Consider the following 26,871-nt stretch of genomic DNA (forward strand, 5'->3'; position numbering starts at 1 on the left):
GTCAGTGTGGAGTGTTCCTGCGTGCTTCCTATCATGCAGTCCATGGGTTTGGGGGGCTGTCAGTGTGGAGTGATCCTGCGTGCTTCCTATCATGCAGTCCATGGGTTTGTGCAATATCCTCTATTTATAAAGCATGGTCTTTGTTTTGGGTGCAACTTGGAGCTCTAGCTGTATACTCTTATATGTATGTACAATTGTGTGCTCTTCTGTTAGGTGCTAAATATATTTATGTGCTTCTGTTGTCCAAATACTTGATCTATATGATTATCTTTTCTATAGATATCTGCATTTGTTACCACATCACGGGATGTTTATAGTATGGTAGCATATATATTGGATTATTCACGCAGCTCCTCCATACTCTCCTTTTTAACTGTGTGCTATATTGTTTTTATATTTTGATGGCCAATGTGTTATGTATATTTCAATAAAGTTTATTTTATATTGTCATGGTACATGACTTGTGCTATGTGTGTTTCATTTTCTGGATATACTAGTAGTCTTCACAGTCTGGTATAGGTATTGATATAGCCAGGGCAGGCCTGGGGGCCTTTGTTAGAGCCATGACACCACATCGGGGGCCCACGATTGCATTTGAGCGCCGCCAATGGGTGACAGAGGGAGCTCCCTCCCTCTTTAAATGACTTAAATGCTGCGATCGCTATTGACTGCAGCATTTAAGGGGTTAAACGGCTGCGATCTAAGTAAACTGCGATCTCTACCGTTTTAGCAGGAGCCCGGATATCATCAGACAGCCGTGCACCTACTCCAGCCTGCACGGAAGACCTGACCAGGACTAGGCTGCCGTGAAAAGGCGTATTGATGGTCACTAGGGGGTTAAATAGACGCAGTTAAATTTCTCGCTGCAATTTCTTGAAGATCTTTCCGCTTTGCTGCCGGTCCTCCGGAGGATGCATTGGATAAGTTTTACCCATTTTAGACTTGTGGGATCAGTATTTTTTACTATGATTTATTTATGCTCTAAACCTTTTAAAGTGGTGGAAGACGCCGCGGACGCCGCGGTCGGGCGAATTACCATGTCTTAAATGACGGAGACGGCAGAGGGATTTTATTTGTTGCCAGGAGCTATTCTGTAGACTCACCTGAAATTCAACATCTTCAGCTTTAGTAAAAACGCGCTGTCAATCACAGAGACACCACATGACATCTAAAGCTACTTATTGATCTCCTGCTCAAAATTCCTGTGCGGCAGCTGCTTGTCATAAAACATTCAGCGGTCGGAATCAATAAGAGACGTGGAACATTTGGGCGCAGTGGCTACAAAGTTGTACTTTATAAATCACTGCTACCGAAATGTCGCAAGGTCCCCAGTTTCAATCCGATCCAGCTGGGCAGTTTTTATTAATAAGTATTGGGTGTTTGTATTTTTGTTTATGTAGCCGGAGAAACTAAACCTGGATATTTCTGCTGCAGCTTGAGGCGAGAACGGGGGATAATGCACAATGGCGTTACATTTACATATTCTGAGACGCTTTACGAGTCGGATTGATATATAAAATCAGGATGGTTCTCGGTTTTTGATTTGGTCAAAGAATTAAAAATAACACATCAATTTTTTTAAATTTTATTACCTTGTATTGTACACTGCGTGCAGCGCTATTTTTTTCGTCAAATTCTACGGAAGCTGCAACGGGGTTTCGAACAATGCCTCTAGGGAAGATGTGAACAGATCCTTACATTCAAAGGTTAAAAACCCATCATGATTTACAGTAGTCATGAATATGTGTTACAATGTATCTGTGCAGGTAAAACAAAGTAACGGGTACAAATTTTTCTGCTGTCCTGGACTGATGCTAATGGAAATTTAGTGTGGAGAGCGGTTCCATGGAGCGCCTCTTACTCTGGAGGACCTGTCCTGTCCTGCAGTACACAGACAACACATTGATTAGAATGAACATTCTGCAATACAAAGTTTCCCCTGTGGTGGCGCTGCAGGGAAATTGAACACTTACTGCCAGGTTTCCTCACAGATTACAGTAGATCGCTGAGGTTTCCAGCTTTGGGGGCACTTTGTGATCAACTTATTGTCGAGGGACCCTTCTAACAAGTTGGGATTGTTAAAAGCAGAGAACCCCTTTAAGGCTGCAAGAATAGTAGTAAACGTAGACTCTGCTATGATAAACCATCTATAGTCACTCTAATCCAATTCAATAATACCCATGAAACTAGTGAGGAGTTTGCCAATGACAAAATATCCAAATAGGATACAATGTACTGGGTGGTGGTGGTGACTCATTGTGTTCCCTTTTTACCTTCGTCATGTCCTTATGAATTTACACCACACGTCAATCCACCAATCATCACACTCCCTCAAACTGTACAAGGATTATTCAACAATTCTTTTGGACACATATTGGAAAATATTCTGGTTATAGTTGGTCCATATGTGATGTATGAACCTTTTGTCCCCACAGTCAAGTTTACACAACGTCATAGAGCTTCATTTGTCGGCTAAAAATACCCAAATTAAAGGGAATGTGTTGCCAGAAAAACATGTTTTTTTTTAAAAAATTAAACATTTAGTGTGTGGGTGATTAAACACTGTTCAAATTTTTTTTATTTTTTTGCACGAGTCCAGGTAATATTATAAATTATTTCTAATTTATAATACTACCCATTTTTGGTCACTAGATGGAGCTGTTCCCAAAATTGCAGCATTGCAGCATTGGGTTAAAAGCCCTCGCTCTAGTGAGCTCTCAGCATCCCCCCCTCCTTTATCCTGGCTAGTGCCGGGATAAACGAGGGGTTTGAACGATGTAACCTCCTACACTGTGTGTCGCCATTTTTTGAGCTAACCCACAGTGTAGTAGGTTTACATACAGTAGTAAACACACACAAACACGAACATACATTGAAATCTCTTACCTGCTCCTGCCGCCGCGGCTCCCTCCGGCCCGTCCGCTCCGTTTGCTGCCGCTGGTGCAAGTGCACAAATCCGGAAGCCGCGACCGGAAGTAGTAATATTACTGTCCGGCCGCGACTTCCGGTCCACAGGAAAATGGCGCCGGACGGCGCCAATTTCGAATAGGACTGTGTGGGAGCGGCGCATGCGCAGTTCCCACACAGACGCCGTACACTGCAGTCAATGGGACGGGAGCCGTTCGCAGTCCCTATGGGACTGTGGCTGCCGTATTCCATGTCTGTATGTGTCGTTAATCGACACACACAGAAATGGAACAAAAAATGGCAGCCCCCATAGGGAAGAAAAAGTGTAAAAATAAGAAAAAGTAAAACACAAACACACAAATGAATATAAACGTTTTTAATAAAGCACTAACATCTTTAACATATAAAAAAATAATTTGTGATGACACTGTTCCTTTAAAGGGCTTGTCCAGGCACAGACAACTGATGACCTATCCACGGGATAGGTCATCAGTATGTGATCGGTGGGGATCCGACACCCGGACCCAGCACCGATCAGCTGCTCCAGCTGCCTCTGGGCACCAGATGCCCATGCTGGAAGCAGATGGTTCCGGTCACAGAATAGCGGCCATGCTGCAGTACTGTTCAAGTGAATTGGTGCAAAGTTGCTCTTTTTCTTCCTGCTCCAAATACTTCATACCCTTCATAACATCCAGCCCCCGGGGGCAGCAAGAGCAGCTGATAGGTGTGAAATCCGGGTGTTGAACCCCCACCTATCACATACTGATGTCCTATCCTGTGGATAGGTCATCATTTGTTCGTGCCTGGACAACCCCTTTAAGAAGAACCCAAATGTTAGGAAATGCCTATTCCTTTAATGATCTCCATGACTACTGTTCTGGCTTCTGGGCGGCTCTGGTTTTTCCTTTGACCTATCTCTTTTCTCTATCTTTCTGCCTATCCGATTTGGTTCAATATTTATACCGGTCATTCTCACTCAGTCTTTGCTTGTGATTTTCCTTAGCTTCTGGTGTCTTGATCAAGCTTCTGACTAAAGCCTATGCCTCTGACTTTTGGACTTCTTAGGGTATGTGCACACGACCTCTTTTCAGACATAATGGAGGCATTTTACACCTCGAATTACGCCTGAAAAGATGGCTCCAATACGTCGGCAAACATCTGCCCATTGCTTGCAATGGGTCTTACGATGTTCTGTGCAGACGAGCTGTCATTTTACGCGTCGCTGTCAAAAGACGGCTCGTAAAATTACGCCCGTGGCGAAGAAGTGCAGGACACTTCTTGGGACGTAATTGGAGTCATTTTGTATTGACTCCAATGAAAACCAGCTCCAATTACGTCCGTAAAAGACGCCGCGAAAAACCCGTGCACTTGTAAAAACGTCTGAAATTCAGGAGTTGTTTTCTCCTGAAAACAGCTCCGTTATTTCAGACGTATTTGGCATTGTCGTGTGCACATACCCTTAGAATACTGACCTCTGAATGTCTCTCGTTAACCCCTTGTTTGCTAATTTGGATTATCTGCTCCCGGCTGGCTCTGACCTCTGCTTTACCTGGTATCCACTTGCTTATTGATTTGGACTTTCTGTTTAACCTCTGGCTGTCTGGTTTTCCTGTTCAGGTTTGCCTGCATTGCACCTCTTATCCAACATTGAATTCTGCTAAAACAACCTGGGTTCTATGCAGCAAAAACCATCCCGCCTTGCGGTGGGCTCTGGCGAATACCATAGAGTAGCCTTAGACTCTGTTGATCAAAGCGGATTTGAGGTTGCGGATTTATATGTACTCTCAGCAGCCTTTGGGGAATCACTCTCCTAGCAATTCCATAACACCAATATTGTCATAATATGCACATTGTTTGAAGTCGGTAGAGCCATAACTAGGATTTTCTTTACCCGGGGCAAAGGTTCAGTTTGCTGCTTCCATCTCTATATTACAGTAAATATCCTGGCCAAAGCAAAGTGGTTTGTTGGCACCCTAATTGGCACTAAACACCCAAGGCACATGCCCTGGTAGCCCTGTCCCTAGGTACACCCCTGAGGTAAGAGAATATGGATATCATTGATGGTTCCGCTACCACCTTCATCCATCAGATGCTTATAGAACAACTACAATTTGTCCAGATTATCTCTTTGTGAAACGAATATTTCATTAACATCCACTAACACGCTTCACTATTACACAGTGAAACCCAACAAGATATTGCGGCTGTGCTCATCCCGAATTTTGCAAATGTTCCCAATCCCAACACAAACTATGACCAAAGCTCTTTGCAAACCATGGAGCTATTGTCACTTGACCATGCCACCAACCATTAAAGCTCAGGTCGTTCCGTTTAGGTTTTCTTCCATTGACATATTACTTATATTCTGTATGTAAGATTTGCTGGATCTCAGTCCTGGGTCTTCTCATACATCTGTTCTTCCACAACCCTCTACACCCACCTCCTGTAAATGAGACAAACAGAAGACTCAAGTGTTCAATTATTTAAAACCCTCCAAACATGACACTTAGTGCAATTAAAATGACACCTGTCATAAGGTTCTGGGTTTAGATAAAAAGTGCAATCTGTTGGCGGTGGCACGCAGACTCTTGTTCAAAGACTATTCTTGCCTCCGCCGTGTAATTGTTTGCAGTAATTGCTCCTAAAACTTCACAGATACCGTTATATGGTGAGACATAGAAATTGTTCCCAATGGGAACTCTTATCTTGCAAATCATTGGGTAATATGAGTGTTTTAATTGACTTTAATTCAGCCTGGAAAGTGCACCCAATTATAACAGGAAGGCAAAGGCGTAATAGGAGCAGGAACGCTGAGTATTCCTATTTAATGCTGATTGTGCAATGTATGGCTGTCATAGGGGAAATTACCTGTGCAGGAAATGCTGATATGGGATATGAATGTAAAGCTTGTATGTTCTTCCTGTATCGTTTATATACTGAGAAAAACCGCCATTCATGGCATCAACCCTTGTACAGGCATTGATTTCTGAACACTTTAGCTTTCCGATCAATTCTGTGAATAATACAGTCGGGAATCCTCAGGGGATTCCTCAAAGAAAAAACATCCCACACTGACAGGAGGTGTAGTAGGAGGGCTTGAACAGGACGTCCATCATACTATGATATCCTTCAGGCAGGTTTGTTCTCCTTCATTGCTCATGGATAAAACAATGTGGTGAACTCAAATAACGGGTGGGCTTAGAAATGGGCAGTGGGTCAGGGCATAGTGTATCAGGGGTTCCCCAGGGATATAGGGGCTTCAAACCACACAAGTTCCATCATAGAGGCCAGAGGTATAACTTGAAGCTCCCAGGCACCAATGCAAAATCTATTCCAAGACCTCCACCTGCCATGTGCAATTTATAATACTGATGTATTCCTATAGGAATACACCAGTAACAAGCTCTGGATCGATATATTTTTTCCTTTTTTATTTTTCTTTAGATTTTCCATTAGTTGGATGTGAGTGGATTGGAAAGTCAAGTATTTTCATAATCTAAAGGACTTGTCCTTTTTGGATAACCTTTTTCCATAGGACCTAAAAGGGATATGGAAGTAATAGGAGGAGATCACCTCTTTAAAACCTCACCCAGAATAAAGAACGACAACAAAGAGCTGGAGGCCCTACACTTAAAAAAAGTTATCGAAATGATCGGTTGGTTGTTAATTGGATCCACCGGTGAAATCTGCTGATCCCGAAGGTCATGGCAAAAAAGGTAATTTGCATGAACATGTTAGACAGGATAGAAATAGTTGACATATTATTACACTTGTGTTATAAAGCATTGGAAATATTGCTGGGGAGGTGGGCTAGAGAATCCCTGAAGGTCATATCTTAAATAAGATTATTTGACAACAGGGGAACCTGTTTACACAAAAGGTGATGTCACAAGTGGACAACCGCCCAGAGTGGAGAGCAGTTACATAGAGCATCTCTCTATCTGGAGGACCCGTCCTGTCCTGTAGTACACAGGCATCACATTGATATGAATGGACACTGTGTAATACTTAATTTCCCCTGTGGTGGCGCTGCAGGGAAACTGAACACTTACTGCCAGGTTTCCCCACAGATCACAGCTGATCGCTGAGGGTCCCAGCAGGGGGACGCTATGTGGTCTGCTCTATTGTCGAGACCATTCTAACAAGTAGGGATTTTCCGAAGACTCTACGGACACTTTTCCAACATGATTTAACTCTGTGAAGTATATCTGAGCTCGATTTGGCTAGACCCGTATTTCATGTATTCCATATTCATACAAATCACCTTGATGCGAACTAAAGATAAATTATATAGAACGTGACCTTTTTGTCCTTGGGAGCCAGCACTGAATCTACATGTTGCAGAACTAGATTAATGAGAAGCTAATTACAGTGTGGCCCTTTTCCTGAAGATGCTTCATTTTCCAGAGTGCCGGCATAGGTTATCCAGGACAACAAATGTACAATCATTAATCTCCTAAAACAATGTATCAGTATGTGAATAATTATATGACACTCCATAGAAAGTAGACTGCAGGTCGCTTTCCCATGTGGTCTTCATCTTAGTGGAGACTCTTTTGAGCAAATTGACTTTGTACAGAAGAAAGGAGAACCATACAGGTCACCCAATGACTTAAAGGGGTTGTCCCACCGCTAAATTATATATTAATTGTAAAATTAACAATGTTTATAATTTACGTGCTGTTAAAAAAAATTATCCAATGAAGAGTTATGCCATTACTTATATGGTATTGCGCCATCTGGTGTTCAAGGTTTATAGTAATGAGAATGTCCACCTAATGAGCTGAGTGCTGGTGGAACTGTATACTCAGTCACTCTCCCCAGTCAGCAGAAGTAGCCATAGCTTTCTGGCCTGCTTGTCAGGGAAGGAGCAGAAAGCCTCTGCAGTTGAATGGCGTGTAGCTGAGAAGACTCCTGCAGTTGAAGTGAAAATATATTTTATCATCAGCTGCCAGAAGGGGAAAGGATTTTGCTCAGAGCCCCTCCCCTGGCTGCACAGATTAGCAGCAGCACCAAGGGGGAGACATGGAAGCGAAAAATTATTAAAGGTTTTTTTATATATACGCTAGAAACATTGCAAATTAATCTAAAACAGGACTTTTATTATGAAATATGATTCATGGTATAACCTCATTAAACAGAACAATTCATCTCAATTGTAGATTCTTGTGACATTCTTCGTCAACAGGAGCTCTACAAGTATAATGCATATAAAGCAAGAGGACTCCAGGGACGAGCCAGGACGTTACCCCGGCCACCTTGTAAATAAGAGGAACCGATGCGTCCTCTTTACCCAACTGGTTCCATCTGCTGCAAACAAAGCATTTAGGATCATTGCACAACATCTGTGTTTATTTATCAGCTCCTGGTTGGGTTTCAGCAAATGTCTGAGAACAGGATAGAATCGGTTATTATTTATACTTGCATTATGTTCGTATTGATGAGTTGTGTCAAATGACACATTTGTATGTACATGTGATATAAAACCTGAAAATAAGAGAAATCTCTTAATAAAGTGTGATGTCATTGCTTTATAATTGGTCGTGAATGATGTCACTGGTATCACATGACTCAAGAATGTTCCAAATAAACTATTTAATAGTCGGTGAAGACCTCCGTCTAGAGAAGGATAATCAATAGACATAAACGCCAACATCTTTATAATGTATCTTCCATTTTCACATATTGTTCAATTCATTTTAACTAGAAAATAAATCAGCTGTTGCAAGCTGGGAACTGTCAACAAGCTGCTGTTAATGGATCTGATTTTATTATTATGGATTTTTTTTTGGGCAGTTTAAGTATATAATGGTGTCCCGCTGTGAATGTGCTGCGATTCTGACTGCCTCATGAACACCGTAATACCCCCTGCAGCCCAATCATTAAAGGGGTATGCCTGTGCTGTTTGCTCGGCTCATTCCATAGCTCCTATCGGCATGGCCACAGCTCCATTGAGTTCAATGAGCTCAACGTTTACCATGAATTGGTGAACATCGGTCACGGGACGCCCATTATTCATGTAGGTGACGGTCTTAGTGTCAGAAACAGCACCTGTCAGGCATTTATGGCATATCCTGTGATAAAATGTTTAAGGTTTGTAGATATTACGGGTTATCTCACTAAATGATTGGATGTTCCAACAATATCCAATCAGTGGGGGTCCGAACGCTGTGACTCCAACCAATCACTAGAAGGAAGGTACTGCAGTACTAGGAAAGAGTTGTGCCCATTTGACCCATGTCAGCTGCACTTGGCTTTTTTTTTCCGTAGGCCACATTGACTATAAAGTACAGATCATGTGGCCTCGGAAAAAAAGTAGAGTGGAGGGAACAAGAGCCAAAGGGGCAAGGCAGTTTCCTAGCACGTCTGCCACTTTGTGACGGTGGTCGGACCCCCACGGGTCGGGCTTTGATGGGATATCTTAGTGATATATCATCAATGTCTTTAATTAGAATACAAATAAAACTATATCAAGATCCGTCAGCAGCAGCTAACATGCTTGTTGATGGTTTCCAAACATCATTTCCAAATGTCCTTTTTCAAAGCAAACTGAATGGATTATTAAGGAGATACCTGCACAAAGCCAAGCCCTGGAGATAACAACGTCCCATCACCTGTCAGGGAACCATGTCAGGAAGTCCACATAAAGCGCTGAAAACTGGAGACAATCAGAACTCCATGAAATGTATTGGGTTTTGTCTTCATCTTTTTCAGCGATGCTTGAGGATATTCCAGGAATGATGAGTGGGGAAGGAATATCATCTTCAGAACTTTGCAAGAGAATTCAACAAAATGGAAAGTAATAGTTTTGCTGCAGATAGAAGCCAGGCACAGATTGCTAATGGGGAAATCTAATTAAAATCACTAATGACGCACCTGGAGCTGAAAATTAAGCTTAAATTTACCTCGAATAATGCAGATCTTAATTGGAATTTGCTCTACCGGAAAATCAGGAAAAGGTTAATCTCAGATATATGGTCCCAATGGAATAAAAATGTGAAGTATTTGATGTTCTCAAACATTCTTATATTTTCTATCAATAGTAATGGAGCAGGATAGCAAAAAAGAGATAGATAGATAGATAGATAGATAGATAGATAGATAGATAGATAGATAGATAGATAGATATGAGATGGATAGATGGATGGATGGATGGATGGATAGATAGACAGATAGACAGACAGACAGACAGATAGATAGATAGATAGATATGAGATAGATAGATAGATAGACAGACAGACAGATAGACAGATAGACAGATAGATAGATAGATAGACCTTTTTTTTATTTTATAATTACTCTTTTTTTCAAACAAAGTTTTAGTCTATGAGCTCGTACTCCGATACATCGGCTTTCAGGAAAAAGCCAAACAGAAGTGAAGCGGCTGAGTGCTCACACAAGCGCTTCTGCCACTTCGTTTGAGCGATTGGTGGGGGTCTCAGTGCTCGGACCCCCCACCAATCAGAACTTCTGACATGTCACTATACACTTTAACTAGTCTTTACTGATTTGAAGTGTATGATATATTGTCCCTTAGTCACATCCAGAGCTGCATTAAATAATCTGCTTCTTTCCTGTTCACTCTCAGGCAGGAGGACGTATCTTTGCTGCCCCTTCTGATCCCTGCTGAGCTGCAGTGTGAGAGGTGCAGACACTATAGTAAACTGCTGTAGTAAGAGCTACAATTCATTCACATTGTATCCAGTAGTAAATGACGTGTACATATAATTGTATTGATCTTATTTACCAAATCTCCAGTATTTTCCCTCTGAATAATCTCAGTTTCATTGGTCAGACTAATAGATAAAGACATGGAAGCGGCGAGGAGTCGTGAACGATTGTTCAGCATCAGCTAATAATCTGCAGCGCTCTGTGTTGTCCATAAATTAAGAGACATCTTGTCTATTTTATAATTACTGTTTATTCCAGAAAAGTTGAAACATTGATTTATTCTCCATCATCTGCTACTTGCGCAGGAGGTCAAGAACCCGGGTCACGTGATGCGGCGACTTTATCTGCGCAAATTGATTTAAATACAGAAGCAAAAGAACCGCGCCAATGATTGAAAGTGTTGAAGGGTTGAAGCGTCCCCGGGTGATTTGATTCATCACACACATTATAAGCTCCAATATTAAAGCGGCAACGACACAAGCGAGAGGCGCCCACAACCTACAGCACTGTTTATAGTTCACCGATGCATTAAAGATAGCCAACATGACGGGGGAAGGGCGCTGTGTGAATGGTGAGATCAGAATTTTTCTTTGAAAAGCAAGAAAGCGAGTGTCTCAAGTAGGCAAAAACAAATATATATAATGTATTTGTGTTTGTTACCTGCGGGGAACCTTGTGTGTATATAACATTTCGTTCCATAATGCCAGGGATATATTATCTATCTTCTATCTCTCTTTGCTATCTAAGATTGAAGGGTTTTCTGGCCTTTAAAAGTTGTGCGCATTGAGATTAGTCACTTACTAATCTCCTGTCTGTAGCTGAAATGTCTCTGTTAGATGTACAGCAGTCACATAAACATGCTCCTGGTGTTTCTCCTGATTGTGTGATGTCCTGTGCACTTAACATGTGGTTATGTCCCCTCTCCCCCTCCCTGTAATACGGGACAACACACATCACATGCCTCTTATCTCCACTGCGCCCTGCTCTCTCCCTTTCCTCCATGTCTCACTTACTGGACAGCAGACAGTGCAGAGTCTAGCAGCAGATCAGCAGAGCTGTGTCTCAGCAGCAGGCAGTGAGGAATTATACTACTACCTTACACCCAGGGGTTGACCTATAACTGTAGCAGCCATAGCAGCTGCTATGGGGCCCAGAATGAGGGGGCCCATTCAGGTGAAAGAACATTGTTCATTTTTGTTGGAGAATATCAAATTGGTGGATTTATTCTATTTAGCAAAATAGTGGATTGTCTGATATATGGCGCTGTTATCCATACCGTTAGTTAATGCTACTTATGCTGCTCTTCCAGCTTCCTGACACTAGGTGGTGGGGGCCCACCTCATTTTGCTATGGGGCCCTATAAATTCTAGTTATGCCCCTGCTTACACCTCGTAATAGGGGCAATAGGGGTTTTCAGGCAGCTGTAAAAAGAGGCAATGTCTGTAAGAGCGGAGAGGAATCATGGGAGCTATAGTCCTTTACATGGAAATCCCACCCACAGCAAGCCCTGGCAGCATCAAACTAAAGGTATCCATCAATCCAAAGAAAAGCGTAAAGGAAAAAGCTGCAACTCACCGTCCTGCATAAAAATCCGTTTTATTTTTGTTCATAAAATGTCCATGGACAAAGGGTGAGGGAGGATGATCCCAGCGGGCAACAGCCTGTTTCGTGTAACAACAGTCCCTTGGGCTAGGAAGTGTTTTACGCTTTTCTTTGGATTGATGGATAGCTGGATACTTACCCTTCAGCTGAGCACCACCGTGACCTGTTATATAAACATCCCCCCGGAGACCTGCCCGCTCCTAGGATAAAGTAAGGACTGTGAGTAGTGCCGACCCATTGACTTTCTTTTGTTTTATATATCAAAATAAAAGGTGATGTACAGAGATTGGCAAGATAATGAAAATGAAAAATAACTACTTCCAAGCTATGGCGGCTTGACCTGGTGAGCATTCAGACACATATGTTTTTCATAATCTCGGAAAACCCCTTTAACCTTTCACCCATTTTCCACTTAAGCAAATTCCAATTAAGATAAACAATATCCCAGGTGTCTCCCAGTTATTGAGCAGGAGAAGGAGCAGTTGCTGAGGCAAGCGTTGCAGAGCTACATCATCAGTGTAGATCAGATGACCACACTGAGGTGAGTCTGCGTTCATTTAGAAAGAGTAACCTGATTGATTTTCCTCCCTTTAGGAAACCCTGGTCTCAGCATTCGATTGTCAACGAAAATACTTGCTATGTGTGTTTGCCATGTGACAACAAAGTCGTGTGTTCCTGCCTAGTAATGTGTTTTTCAGCTCTGCCTATGTATTTCCTCAGTCCGTGTTTGCTTCTAGTCCTGTTAGTTCTATCCTGTTTCATTGTGTTCTTTTCTGCTTGCCTGGTTTCCCTGAGTTTGTTGGTTCTGGTTCTTAGTGATGTTCCTGGGGTTGCAGTAGGGACAGTGTCGGAAGATTAGAGACTTAATTACGTACAGTGTTTGGGACAGTAAGGGACAGTAAGGGTTAAAAGTGATCCAGGAATAGATATTGGGAGAGCTAGTTAGGGTCAGCTTGTTATCATCTTCCATCATTTGTTTGGTTACCGTTAGCCGACTATTATCATAACCCATCATCAGTTTGTTCCTATCATCCATCTGACATCTTCATCTTGTTTCATCCCTGTCTTCAATCGGTGATTCCTTTTTTCTTCTATTTTTCTCGTTCTTTATAAATTCTTTCACTTCGACTGTCGGGTTGGTTCACAATTGGGCTCTGCTATGGTTCTGCCGTCTTTCGGTCAGCCGGCGTTGTTACAGGTATGTTTAAGCTTAAATATCAGCTCCAGGTACGTCCATGTTGCTTCTTCCTAAACTATAAGCATCCCAGTAGTTACAAGAGAGCGGCCCATCAGTACATATTGAAGGATTCTGTGGTGCCCCTAACAGAATAATATAATCCCATGGTAGAAGTGGGGCCAACATGAACCAAACTGCTTCTTTTGCTTCCAATTTATTAGGTCAGGGAGTTAATCAATAAAATTCTGGTTACCTCCAGCCACCACTAGGGGGAGTTCACTGCATACAGATTTATTATTGAGTTCTGTAGGATATGTATAACTCTATTTGCAGGGAGCTCTCCCTAGTGGTGACTGTTGGCAGCCAGAATTTTATCATGTAACTGTCTGTGTGAATAGAAGAATGATATATGGAGCGCTATAAAGATAAATAATGTACTTAATCAGCAAAGAGTTTGACACCTTTAAATTGATTGGGGTTCAAAGGAAAAATTAAAATTTTACAGTTCAATTCTGATAATCCAGTATCCACAAGACTATTGGTGGGGCTCTATGATTCCCATGTTCACCCACAGAATATGAGCGCTCTATTATTAATCCCTTATGCTGCGACATTGTAGGGCTAAACTCAGGAATGGACAAAATATCTGCCAAAATACTGCCCCCTGCAGTCTGTGAGGGGCACATCTTGTCTCATAGATGTTGCACCCTCTGATATTTTGCAGACGTCTCTATGGTGATAAATATTCAATGGCAGATCTTCTATAAATGCAATAAATTCAAATTTTGCTGATTACTGAAATATTATTTAGTGAAGGATGTGGCCATATTACGATCATCTGCGCATTATAGTAATAATTCAGGGAATGACTCCATCCACCCTGCATAATAGATCTTCTTTATATGATGAGCAGAAACAAAGCGGTAAAAGGCAAAGCTGCATGCTGGCGCCGGCGCTACCTATTTGTCTTCCAGTCGGAGAATTGATCATGTGTAAAGTTATTTAGATGGCAAAACTAATGCCTCTATTTCCGAGCCGTATATCTCCTCTACAGAGCAATTTGGCTCTTACTGAATTGCAAGGTTTGTGTTGGGAGAGCGGCATTCATCTGGACTGGGGGAGGCTCCATCACAAACTGTTCACAGGGAGAATATTTAGTTCCAATCAATGAGAGGAATGGAAGGCGACAGAAACATTTCATTTCCAGTCCAGGGAAACATATTCTCCTGTTTAGACACAAACACAACTCTCAGGGCTGCCGGTAATGAGATACAAATGGGGAAAGGAGATGGAAGTTCCAGTTGCATTTATTTCCGATGCCAGATCTTGATCGGAGAGAAAGGATAGAAATGAACCTTAGTGGAAAGTTTCATTAATATTCCAGGTTCCTCTATCATTCCAAATGCAATTGCTTTAAGTTGAGATGAAGCAGGGCTGACTTTGTTAGAGCCAGCAGAGCGCAACCCATGGATGATATATCCATGGTTTTACATAGGACTGCAGATAACATGACTCTATTTCTTATACTTGGAGACAGTTATAGCTTAAAGCTCCTTAACAAAAGCCACAACCAATGACTTAACCTCTTACAGACGTGGCTTGTTTTGGGCATCAGGACGCAGCCCCATTTTTCAAATCTGACGTGTCACTTTGTAAGGTAATAACTTTAGAATGCTTGGACTTTTCCTAGTGATTTTGAGAATATTTGTATGTGACACATTGTACTTTATGTTAGTGGTCAATTTTGGTTGATATGTTTCTTCTTTGCTTACAAAAAAATCGGAAATGTAAAGAAAATTTGGAAAAATTAGCAATTTCCTACATTTTAAATCCCTTGCTTCTAAAATGGAAAATGATACCACACAAATGTTTAAATAAATAAAGTTTACAATATGTGTTCTTTATGTATTAATCATTTTTTATTATAGTTTTTGTTTTTTTAGGACGTTATAAGACTTTCGTTTTTCAAATGTTCAACAAATTTGCAAAATCTATTTTTTTAGATAAAACGTGAGTTTTGAAATGACTTTGAGGGGCCTATATATTAGAACCCCACATAAATTTTCCCATTTTAAAAACAGCACCTCTTCACCATATTCAATACAGCATTTAGGAAGTTTGTTAACCCTTTAGGTGTTTCGCAAGAATTAACGCAAAGTGAGGTGAAATTTACAAATTAAATTTTTTTGCAAATTTTAATCCATTTATTTCAGTAATACTGCAAGTGTTAACAGAGAAACACAACTCAATATGTATTACTCTGATTCTGCAGTTTTTAGAAATCTCCTATATGTGTCCCTAGTGTACTACTTGACTCAAACACAGGCCACAGAAATAAAGGAGCACTTTTTGGGGCCTTTTTTTATTAGGATGTTTTCCCAGGCACCATTTCAGGTTGGAAGTGGCCTTGAGGTGCCAAAACATAAGAAACAGCCCTAAAAAGACCCCATTTTGGAAACTACACCCTCAAGGAATTTATCTAGGGGTTTAGTGAGCTTTTTCGACCACAGAGTTGTTTCATAGAAAATATTAAAATTGGGCAGTGAAAATGAAAAATAAGTTTGTTTCCAATAATATGAAGCTTTAGCTCAGAATTTTTATTTTCCAAAAGAAATACAGGAGAAAAAAAAAATGATAGGCAATTCCTCCTGAGTATGGCAATATCCAACATGTGTCATAAACTGCAGGGTTTAGAAGGGAAGGAGCGCCATTTGGATTTTGGATCGCAGATTACTGATGCCATGTCACATTTGCAAAGCCCCTGAGGCACTAGTACAGTAGAAACCCCCCAAAAAGTGACATCATTTAGGAAACTACAGCCCTTAAAAATGCATCTAGGGGTTCATTGAGCATTTTGTTTACCCCGGTGTTTCATTAAATTTATTGTAATTAAACCAAAAAAAATTTAAATAAATTTTTTGCTAATAATATGTAGTTTTAGCTAAAATGTATAATTTTCACAGGGACTGTAGGAAAAAAAACACCCCAAAATGTGTTATACAATTTCTGCTAAATACAGCAATACCCCATATTTGGCCATAAACAACTGTTTGGACACACGGAAGGGCTCAAAAGTGAAGGAGCGCCATTTCGTTTTTGGAGGGCAGATTTAGCCAGTTTGGTTTTTGGATGCCATGTTGCATTGCGCTGAGGGACAAAAACAGTGGAAACCACTGAAAAGTGATACCATTTTGAAAACTACACCTCTCAAGGCATTCATCTAGGGGTGCAGTGAGCATTCTGACCCCACAGGTGTTTTGCAGAAATGAGATGTGCCATTTCAGTGCCAAATATGTTATGCCCAGGTTGTACTACCAGAGACAAACACCCGGGTTAAATGGGTGGTCTTATGAAGACCACACCTTTTCAAAAAGAAGCCGAGGGCTTCTCTTACACACAGAGATATGCTGTTATTGCCGGCAGCAGCTTCTGCTGGTCATGCATTTCCCCAAAAAGGCTGCTGCAGGGGAAATGCAGCGTAACATGCCGGCCATTCAAATGGCCATCAATGTAATTCCGGGACGCAGTGGGTACACCAAAGTGGGCACCGCTGTTACAGATATTAGACAAAACAGTCTCACAGGACATATGAATGTACGGGTGGGAAACAAAAGTAGCAACCACCCACTTTATTGAAGATAAAGACTCCAAATCATTACCTTGAAAAAGCTACACGCGAAACGCGCGTCGGGGTGCTACCTTATCCTCTGGGTCATACCACTACACTACGGAAATATGGGTAAGCACACCATTGAGGCTATGTCAGGTCATTTAGACACTATTTACGTTGCTTATGCTTATTAGGTGTAGACTTCAATTCTACTGCTTGTTTTACCTGACATATACTTTCTATTTTTGAATATCTTGCATACCTTGCTGGCTTAGGATAAAATATAGATGTGTTCCTTGGTATGCTATACATTGTTTACCTATATCTGTGATATACTGTGTCATACTGTGATCCAGTTATAAAGACCTGTTTTAGATTCTCATGTTTCTGACTTGTAATAAAGATTTTCTACTTTCAACTTCTTTTGATATTCCTGACCTTCTTGCTTCTCTTGTCTATATACCGCTGTTACAGAGCAGCTCACTGTTTTGGTACAAAGTGGTGGTCCATCAGGGGAACTCCCTCCTTAATATGCTTCTAGATATAGCCTATGGACAAAGGCTTGCCCTGATGGGCCAAAACCTTTAACATCAGGGGCGTAGCTAGAGGGGCAGGGGGGTATGTGCCCTGGGCGCAACTAAGAGGGAAGGTGTGGGGGTGCCAGGATTGCACAGTCCATGACGGCGGCCTGCTGCCTTTCAGAGGGGGCAGCGGCGCCACTGAAACCAGCCTCCACACCCCCTCCTGCACTGTAAGTGATAAATGGCTGTGTACATTCCGTGCCCGGACATTCGCCTTTCACCGACTCAAGCTGCGCGATTGCTTCTTTGCGCCACTTGCGTAAAGGCGCTGATTGACAGGGCAAGTCATAGTCAGAAGAGAGCAGGTCTGCATTGCCACCGGACGGCACGGTTTTTTAAGGGGAGTATGTAAAGTTATTTTTTTATCCTAATAAAAATGTGAGGGACGTTATCTACAGGAGGGGCTCTATCTATAGGGAGGCTATATACAGAGGTCGGGCTATATGTGGAGCACTCTAGGGGGAGATATATATGTGAGGCACTATATACAGGGAAGGGATATATGTGCAGCACTATTTATAGGGGGAGATATATGAAGGGCACTATCTACAGTGGTGGGCTATATGTTGGACACTATATACAGGGGTGGGCTATATCTACAGGGGGGCTATATACAGGGGTATGCTATATATGGAGCACTATAGGAGGAGCTATATGTGAGGCAGTATATACAGGGATGGGCTATATGTGGAGCACTATTTATAGGGGAGATATATGTAGGGCAATATCTACAGAGATGGGCTATATGTTGGACAGTATATGCAGGGGTGGGCTATATGTGGAGCACTATCTACATGGGGCTATATGTGGGGAACTATCTACAGGGGGGGCTAAATGTAGGGCACTATTTTCATAGGGGGCTATATGTGGGGCACCATCTACAGGGGTGGCTATATGTGGGCACTATCTACAGGGGGCTGTATGTAGGGCACTATCTACAGGAGCTCTATCGGGGTTACTATCTACAGGGGGATCTATGTAGGGCACTATCTACAGGGGGCACGGTGTGTGTGTGTTTGTGTGGGACACAGTGTATGGTGCTATTATAATTAGAGGTGCAGTGTATGGTGCTATTATAATCATGGAAAGTGTATGGTTCTATTATAATTAGAGGTGCAGTGTATGGTGCTATTATATTTAGGTGTGCCGTGTCTGGCACCATGAGAACTTTATCTTTGTTTATAGGTGCAGAAATGTTTGAACAGGGAGAAGCTGAAGACATCTGAGTTGCAAACTGCAGAAATGGGCTGTGGCCGGGAGAAGTCTTCATAGAGGTCTGGACCGGATGGAGAAAAAAAGAGAAAAAGAACAACTAGAATCTAAGATAGTCACTGGTGAGTCACTTAATGTAAATATTTATTCTGCCTTTAAGGCCAGATTCCCACAAACGTGTTAAACGTTCGTGTGATGGCCATTGAAACAATGTCCCCCACACGTACCTATATAATTCAATGTGGTCGTTCACACGGCCGTTGTTTCAATGGACCGTACGAAGGTTCCAGGAGAAAATAGGACATATTTTTTCACGCTTCATGCATCCCTCCATAGACAAGTCTATGGGGGATGCATGATATTGCGCCCTGTAGCGCAGACCACGGATGCACCTCGGACATAAAAAACGCCCGTTTTTCATGTCAGAGATGCGCAACGCCTGTGTGAATGTGGCCTAATCAGTACTGTAGTCACTGTATGATCTGCAGCAAGATGATGGTGGTATGATTTTTTTTTGTGAAACAGCAACTCCCAGCATATCCTTATCATTGTTTGGGCCATGCTGGGAGCTGTATACAATTTAGTGGAATCTTATATGGCAGGGGTTGCACTAAATTGAGCTGTATTTGTGCTATTGTATTTGTATATATGTACTGAGCTTGGTTCTGGCACTGTATATATGTACTGAGCTTGTTCTGGCACTGTATATATGTACTGAGTTTGGTTCTGGCACTGTATATATGTACTGAGCTTGGTCCTGACACTGTATATATGGACTGATCTTTGTTCTACTGCTGTATATATGCATTGAGCTTGGTTCTGGTGTTGTAAATATGTAATGAGCTTTGTTTTGGTGCTGTATATATGTAATGAGCTTGGTTCTGGCACTCTATATATGTACTGATCTTGGTTCTGATGCTGTATATATGCACTGAGCTTGGTTCTAGTGCTGTATATATGTAATGAGCTTGATTCTGGTATTGTATTTATGTACTGAGCTTGGTTCTGGGGATGAAAATATGTGTTGAGCTTGGTTCTGGCACTCTATATATGTACTGATCTTGGCTCTGGTGCTGTATTTATGTACCGAGCTTGGTTCTCGCACTCTATATATGTACTGATCTTGTTTCTGATGCTGTATATATACACTGAGCTTTGTTCTAGTGCTGTATATATTCAATGAGCTTGGTTCTGGTGTTGTATATATGTAATGAGCTTGGTTCTGGTGTTGTATATATGTAATGAGCTTGGTTCTGGTGTTGTATATATGTAATGAGCTTGGTTCTGGTATTGTGTATATATATAATGAGCTTTGTTCTGGTGTTGTATATATGCACTGAGCTTTGTTCTGGTGCTGTATATATGGAATGAGCTTAGTTCTGGTGCTGTATATATGGAATGAGCTTTGTTCTGGTGCTGTATATATGTAATGAGCTTTGTTCTGGTGCTGTATATATGTACTGAGCTTGGTTCTGGTGTTGTATACAGAACTATATTGCTTGTAAAATGTACAAATTGATTTATGCTCGAGTTACATTAAAAAAAATGTGGAAAAAAAAAATGACACCTCATTTATTGTTAGGGAAAACAAACATAGCGAGGGGGAAGGAGATTTCGGGAAAGAGGTTCGGGGGCGCCAAATTTAATCTTTGCCCCAGGTGCTGAAGAACCTATCTACGCCTCTGTTAACATGATGACATCACATACATTTTTCCGCCCACATTTTCCAGTTCATATAATACAATGGATGAAAATATATTTGGCTATTAGTCTCTTAAAATTGGTTAAAGCAAATCTTAAACCCAGCAAATCGATTCACCTAATGTATCCTAACGGTCGACAGAAGAGGGCTCAGGTGAAACAATCTCTAGTGACGGGATCTTCATAAACAATAAAAATGTAATGATATATAAGGGGAGGCGGCTCCATCTTGCATGATGACATCACTGTACCGGTGTCTTTGTATCCTATGCACCAACTACTTACAATATTGCTTACCTCTTATAGGACAGTGTGTGCATCGTGGAGGCAGCATACAGCACCACACCGAGGGCCTACAACTCTGTAATATGGACCCGTTAGGGACTCCGCGTGCAGTCATACAGACTCCACACATCCGGCTTTACTGTGCATGAGGCCAAACAATATCATATGTGCGAGGCTGCGGAACAGTCACCAAAGTAACTGGTTATGACTTTGTTCACATTGACGTTGAGAGCTTCCGGCGGGGGAACTGTCAGAGTTTTTGTCACTTTTGATGGCAAATATAGTGCAGCATGCAGCGCTATTTTTTCAGTCAAAATGAAAACTTTGATGAAGCCCCGACAAACCTCTATAAGTATGTGGGGTCAGTTGGCCACTGTTTGAATCTGTCATACTAATAACATCATACGTCATAAGTGAAAGTAATGACGACAGTGTGAACAGAGCCTTAGATACTTCCTTGAAATAACATAATATCTAGGGTGACATAGTTACATAGTTAGCACTTGTTCCATACATTTGTTCCATACATTTGCAACATTGAACATTCATCCCACGTGATTTATAAGATTACTTCTAATCAAATCTCACAGAAAAAGGGGAGACCTCCTGGAATAGCAGAATAGTCTTCTAGTACGTTCCTGAAGTCCTATCCACTACCAGGCGTTCTGTGATCTAAATTTATTTAGGGGTCTGGTCTGAGGTCTGTATTTATGGAGTCTGGAAACTGAATTTGTTTACCACGTCTGGTCTGGGGTCTGTTTTAAGGGGTCTGATCTGGGGTCTGTTTTAAGGGGTCTGATCTGGGGTCTGTATTTATTTAGGGGTCTGGTCTGAGGTCTGTATTAATTAGAGGGTCTGGGGTCTGAATTACTTTAGAGGTCTGGTCTGAGATTTGTATTTGTTTAGGGATCTGATCTGAGGTCTGTATTTATTAGGGGGTCTGGTGTCTGTATTAGTTTAGGGGTTTTGGTCTGGGATCTGCATTGGTTTAGGCAGGGGCGTAGCTAGGGGGGGGCAGGCGAGGCACGTTCCCCCGGGCGCAGCTTAGAGGGGGGCGCAAGCGCCCCCTCCTCCTGCACTATAATTGTACCTGTGTCGCAAGGACACAGGTACAATTAGAAACAATGAATGACCGGGCACGTTCCGTGCCCGGCCATTCAGCGCCTTTCCACGAATGAAGCAACTGGTACCTTTTGTACCAGTGAAGCTTCCGTCGATGAAAGGTGCTGACTGACTGACAGGGAAAGTCATCCTGCCCAGCCAATCAGCGCCTTTCATAGACGCTGCATTCAACCCCCTGGAGACCTGTGCAGAAGAGAGCAGGAAGAGAGCAGGTCTCCATGGCTGCCGGACGGCGTGGGAGTGGGAATAAGGTGAGTTTGAATTATTATTTTTTTTAACTGTAATAGACGTGTGTGGCTGTATCTGCGGGGGGACTATATCTACAGGGGTGGGCTATATCTACAGGGGGTGGGCTATATACAGGGGGACTATATCTACAGGGGGCTATATACAGGGGGACCATATCTACAGGGGGACTATATCTACAGGGGGGGCTATATCTACAGGGGGTGGGCTATATACAGGGGGACTATATCTACAGGGGGGGCTATATCTACAGGGGGACTATATCTACAGGGGGACTATATCTACAGGGGTGGGCTATATACAGGGGGACTATATCTACAGGGGGGCTATATACTGGGGTGGGCTATCTACAGGGGGACCATAACTATAGGGGGTGGGCTATATACAGGTGGACTATATCTACAGGGGGCTATATGCTGGGGTGGGCTATCTACAGGGGGACCATATCTACAGGGGGTGGGCTATATACAGGGGGACTATATCTACAGGGGGCTATATACTGGGGTGGGCTATCTATGGAGCACCATATACAGGGGTGGGCTATAGCTACAGGGGGGGCTATATAGTATATAGCCCCCTGTAGATATAGACCACCCCTGTAGATATAGCCCACCCCTGTAGATATAACCCACCGCTGTATATAGCCCACCCCTGTATATAGCCCACCCCTGTATATAGCCCAGCCCTGTAGATATAGCCCACCCCTGTAGATATAGCCCACCCCTGTAGATATAGCCCACCCCTGTAGATATGGTCCCCCTGTAAATATGGTCCCCCTGTAGATAGCCCACCCCTGTAGATATAGTGCCTCTGTAGATATAGTCCCCCTGTAGATATAGTCTCCCTGTAGATATAGCCCACCCTGTATATAGTCCCCCTGTAGATATAGCCCACCCCTGTATATAGTATCCCACAAATAGCTCCCCCTATAGTGGTCCACAGAAAGCCAACCCCTGTATATAAAGCAGACAAAAAATGGACAGAGGCAGCACTTCCAAAAAGAGCAAGAGCTATTTATTCACCCATGCGACGTTTCAGTCCAACTGGACTTTTTTCAAGCATAAAAACACACATCAAGTCATAAGTATATAAAGGCTTGCAAAGCCCAATTGAAATTAAACAGTGATTAAGACAAAATCCAATATAAAATAAATGATACAAAAACAAAATACAATATTAAAAGATAAATATGAATGCCAGTGTACATGTGAATATACAAAGTGATAAATAAGGGACTGGTACAGAAAAAAGACAGTCCTAGGTACATTAAAGTGTTAATGACATAATGACTCACCCAGATGTATATAATAAAAACATTCAAAGTTGTCAATAGCAGAAAACCGAAACCAGGGCTCGTTCCTCTAGGTCTCAGCTGTCCAGTGTGTGTACAAATGTATTGCACACCTGTGTAATGAGACTATCATTCCTATTTGCAATGCATAGCGAAATCCCGCGAGATCGCGGGTGGCTATTCCCGCGCATGCGCATTCGATAACACGGCAGCCATCTTGGCCAGAATTTGCTATCTTAATTTCGCGCATGCGCAGTATGAATTCCAGTACGCAGCGGCCATTTTACAACCTGGAAAAAACATATCACGTCCAGGAACGAAACTAGAATGGAACAAGAGGTCAGAAAATGTTTCAAACAGAGGATTTTATCAGCAATAAACATTTAGTATGGGATTAATAATATGGCCATATATTGTTAGTTATGTATATTTATTAGGTATACATCCGGATACATAGTCCGAAAATGTTAGAATAGGGGAGTTAATCAGCAGCAACACCCATTGTAAAAAAGTGCTTATACTGTATTATGTTATTATATATATGCAATAAATATGTGTCCATCTAAATGTATAAGTATTAGAGGCATAACGCCTCAAAATATAAAATTAACAATGTAATAATGTCACAATGTGTGTACACATGTAGATACTCCCCTGAATATACTATAAGCCCACTACCATAGTAGCTATCCCTGGAAAAAAAGTCATATTATACTGCCCCCATTGTTGAAACAAAAAAAAAAAAAAAACGGACCAAGTTGACCAGATGTAAATGGCCGCATATAGATGATGAAAACAGTTCTATAAGGACTCCAAAACCCAGAGGAAAGAATCCAGCCCAATGTCGGAATCTGAAAAAATGACAAAAATTTAGAGAATTTATGGATATATTAATAAAATTTATTATTTTATATTGCAATGACAATGTCGTCATATTGAATGTGTTCACAGATACATATATAGTAGTAAACGACAGTGAAAAACCATGCATGGCACAACAGAGAGAAAACACAATCACTGTACCCATTTAGTTGAGAACCACCCCAACTTTAAAATCAACATTCAACACCCTTGGATGTAAACAATCTAATCTATGAATCCACTCCAGTTCTTTACGTTTTAATTTGGCAATTCTATCGCCGCCCCTCCTATGTAGGGGCACATGGTCAACGATCCAAAATCTCAGATCGCTGACCCTGTGTCCCGCTGAAGAAAAGTGTGCTGGGACTGGAAGATCCAGTTTGTTGGTTTTAATAGTGGATCTATGCTTATTAATACGTAAGCGGCATTCCTGTGTGGTTTCACCCACGTATAGCAACTTACATGGACACTGTAGTACATATACAACGAATGTTGATGCACAAGTTAAAAATTGTTTAATATGGAATATTTTCCCATTCGTCGGGTGTCTAAATATATTGCCCTATTAGAGATCCTCAACTCTATTCATGAGGACATTAAATTCACAATGGAGTTCTCTACCACACATTTGAATTTTTTGGATACTGAAGACATGTGAGCGGCAAACTGCAGAAATGGGCTGTGAGAAGCCACCATAGAGGTCTGGACCGGATGGAGAAAAAGAACTAGAATCTGAGACGTCACCGGTGAGTCACTTAATGTAAATGTTTATTCTGCCTCTAATCAGTAATGTAGTCACTGTATGATCTGCAGCGAGATGATGGGTGGTGTGATTATGATAGGATTTATTTTTTGTGAAACGGCAACTCCCAGCATATCCTTATCATTGTTTGGGCCATGCTGGGAGCTGTAGTTTTACGCCGTACACACCTATACGGCAGGGGTTGCACTAAATTGAGCTGTATTTGTGCTGGTGCTGTATATATGTAGTGAGCTTGCTTCTGGTGCTGTATATATGTAATGAGCTTTGTTCTGGGGCTGTATATATGTACTGAGCTTGGTTCTGGTGTTGTGTATAGAACCATATTGCTTGTAAAATGTACAAATGTTTTTATGCTCGCGTTACATAAAAATAAATGACACGTCAATTGGTAGAGAAAACAAACACGGAGAGGGGGAAGGAGATGTCGGGAAAGAGGTTGGGGGTGCTGGAGAACCTAGCTACGCCTCTGGGTTTAGGGGTTCTGGTCTGGGGTCTATATTTATTAGGGGGTCTGTATTATTTTAGTGGTTCTGGTCTGGGATATGTATTGGTTTAGGTGGTCAGATCTGAGTGTGTATTTCGGGGGTCTGGTCTGATATCTGGATTTTTTTAGGGAGTCAGTCTGGTCTGGGATCTGTATTTTTTTAGCGGGTCTGGGGTCAGTATTGTTTTAGGGGTCTGGTCTGGGGTCTATTTTTTCATTAGGTTATCTGGTCTGGTGTCTATATTTGTTTGGAGGTCTTACCTAAGGTCTGTATTTATTAGGGGGTCTAGTCTGGGGTCCGTATTTGTTTAGTGGGTATGTATTACTTTGGGGTTCTGGTCTGAAAGTCTGTAATTGTTTAGGGATTTGGTCTGGGGTCTGTATTCATTGTAAGGTATGAGGAGGAGATTGGTAATTCAAATAGTAATTTGGGGGCGTGTCCTATATAAATGGGCGGGGAATCGTGAAGGAAAGTATATCTATAGGTCAGGAAGGAATTTTTTCACAATAGGGGCATAATGTTCCATAGGTGTTTGCTGTTTATTCTCGCTTCTACCAGATAATAGTAAATGGAGAGTTGTCGCTAAAACACTGATATGGATGTATCCTAAGGGTGAGGATATACTTGTCCATTCCCTCCTCAGCTGCATGGGGTTCTGTATGGCCGGGGTGACATCAGGAGGCAGGACAGCGCCAGGGGACACTTAGCTGCATTTACCTTCAGAAAATAACGGCGTAAGAACATGCGTCCCCCACACCCCCCAAGCGCCCCCCACACCGCCCACACCCCCCAAAAAAAATCCCCCGTTAATATAAAACTTTGAGTTGTCGTCTTTGGTTATTAAATATTCTATACAGATGTATAAACTAGTATGGCTGCCATTATGGCATTCTTATGTAGATATATGGGAGTGGGGGATGTATCACATAATTCAGCAGGCTTGTCAATCAGGGCTTTAAAGGGTCATAGGGACATGTCAGAAGTTTTGATTGCTGGGATCTGAGCACTGAGACCCCCTCCAATCGCTCAAACGGAGCGTCAGAAGCCCTCGTGTGAGCGCTCAGCCGCTTAGTTTCTGTTCAGCTTTTTACGGAAATCAATGTATCGTGGTACGAGCTCAATAGAAAGTCTATGCGCCCGTACTCCACTATATCAGCTTTCTGGAAAAAGCCGAACAGACACGAAGTGGCTGAGTGCTCACACGAGGGCTTCTGACGCTTCATTTGAGCGATTGGTGGGGATCTCAGTGCTCGGACCCCCACCAATCCAAACTTCTGACATGTCACTATGACATGTCAAAAGTTTGTGAAACGTTTAGTTACACTTTAAGAAAGTTGAAAAAAAAAAGCCGCCATAT

At 42.0% G+C, this 26,871-nt stretch overlaps 1 long non-coding RNA gene across 5 annotated transcripts in view; it reads left to right on the plus strand.

Moving 5' to 3' along the window:
- LOC142655199 (uncharacterized) overlaps window positions 1-26,871 on the plus strand; it is a 112,583-nt gene that overhangs the window by 72,955 nt on the left and 12,757 nt on the right. For 4 of the 5 annotated variants that reach the window (XR_012849446.1, XR_012849448.1, XR_012849447.1 and 1 more), the window contains one exon: window positions 6,443-6,623. This is a non-coding gene — a long non-coding RNA (uncharacterized LOC142655199). Of the gene's footprint in view, window positions 1-6,442; window positions 6,624-13,363; window positions 13,379-26,871 lie in introns of all 5 variants that reach the window. The other variant, XR_012849445.1, reaches the window with a different exon arrangement.

This window comes from Rhinoderma darwinii, chromosome 6 (genome assembly GCF_050947455.1).
Source record: "Rhinoderma darwinii isolate aRhiDar2 chromosome 6, aRhiDar2.hap1, whole genome shotgun sequence".
In the NCBI taxonomy this organism is placed as follows: domain Eukaryota; kingdom Metazoa; phylum Chordata; class Amphibia; order Anura; family Rhinodermatidae; genus Rhinoderma; species Rhinoderma darwinii.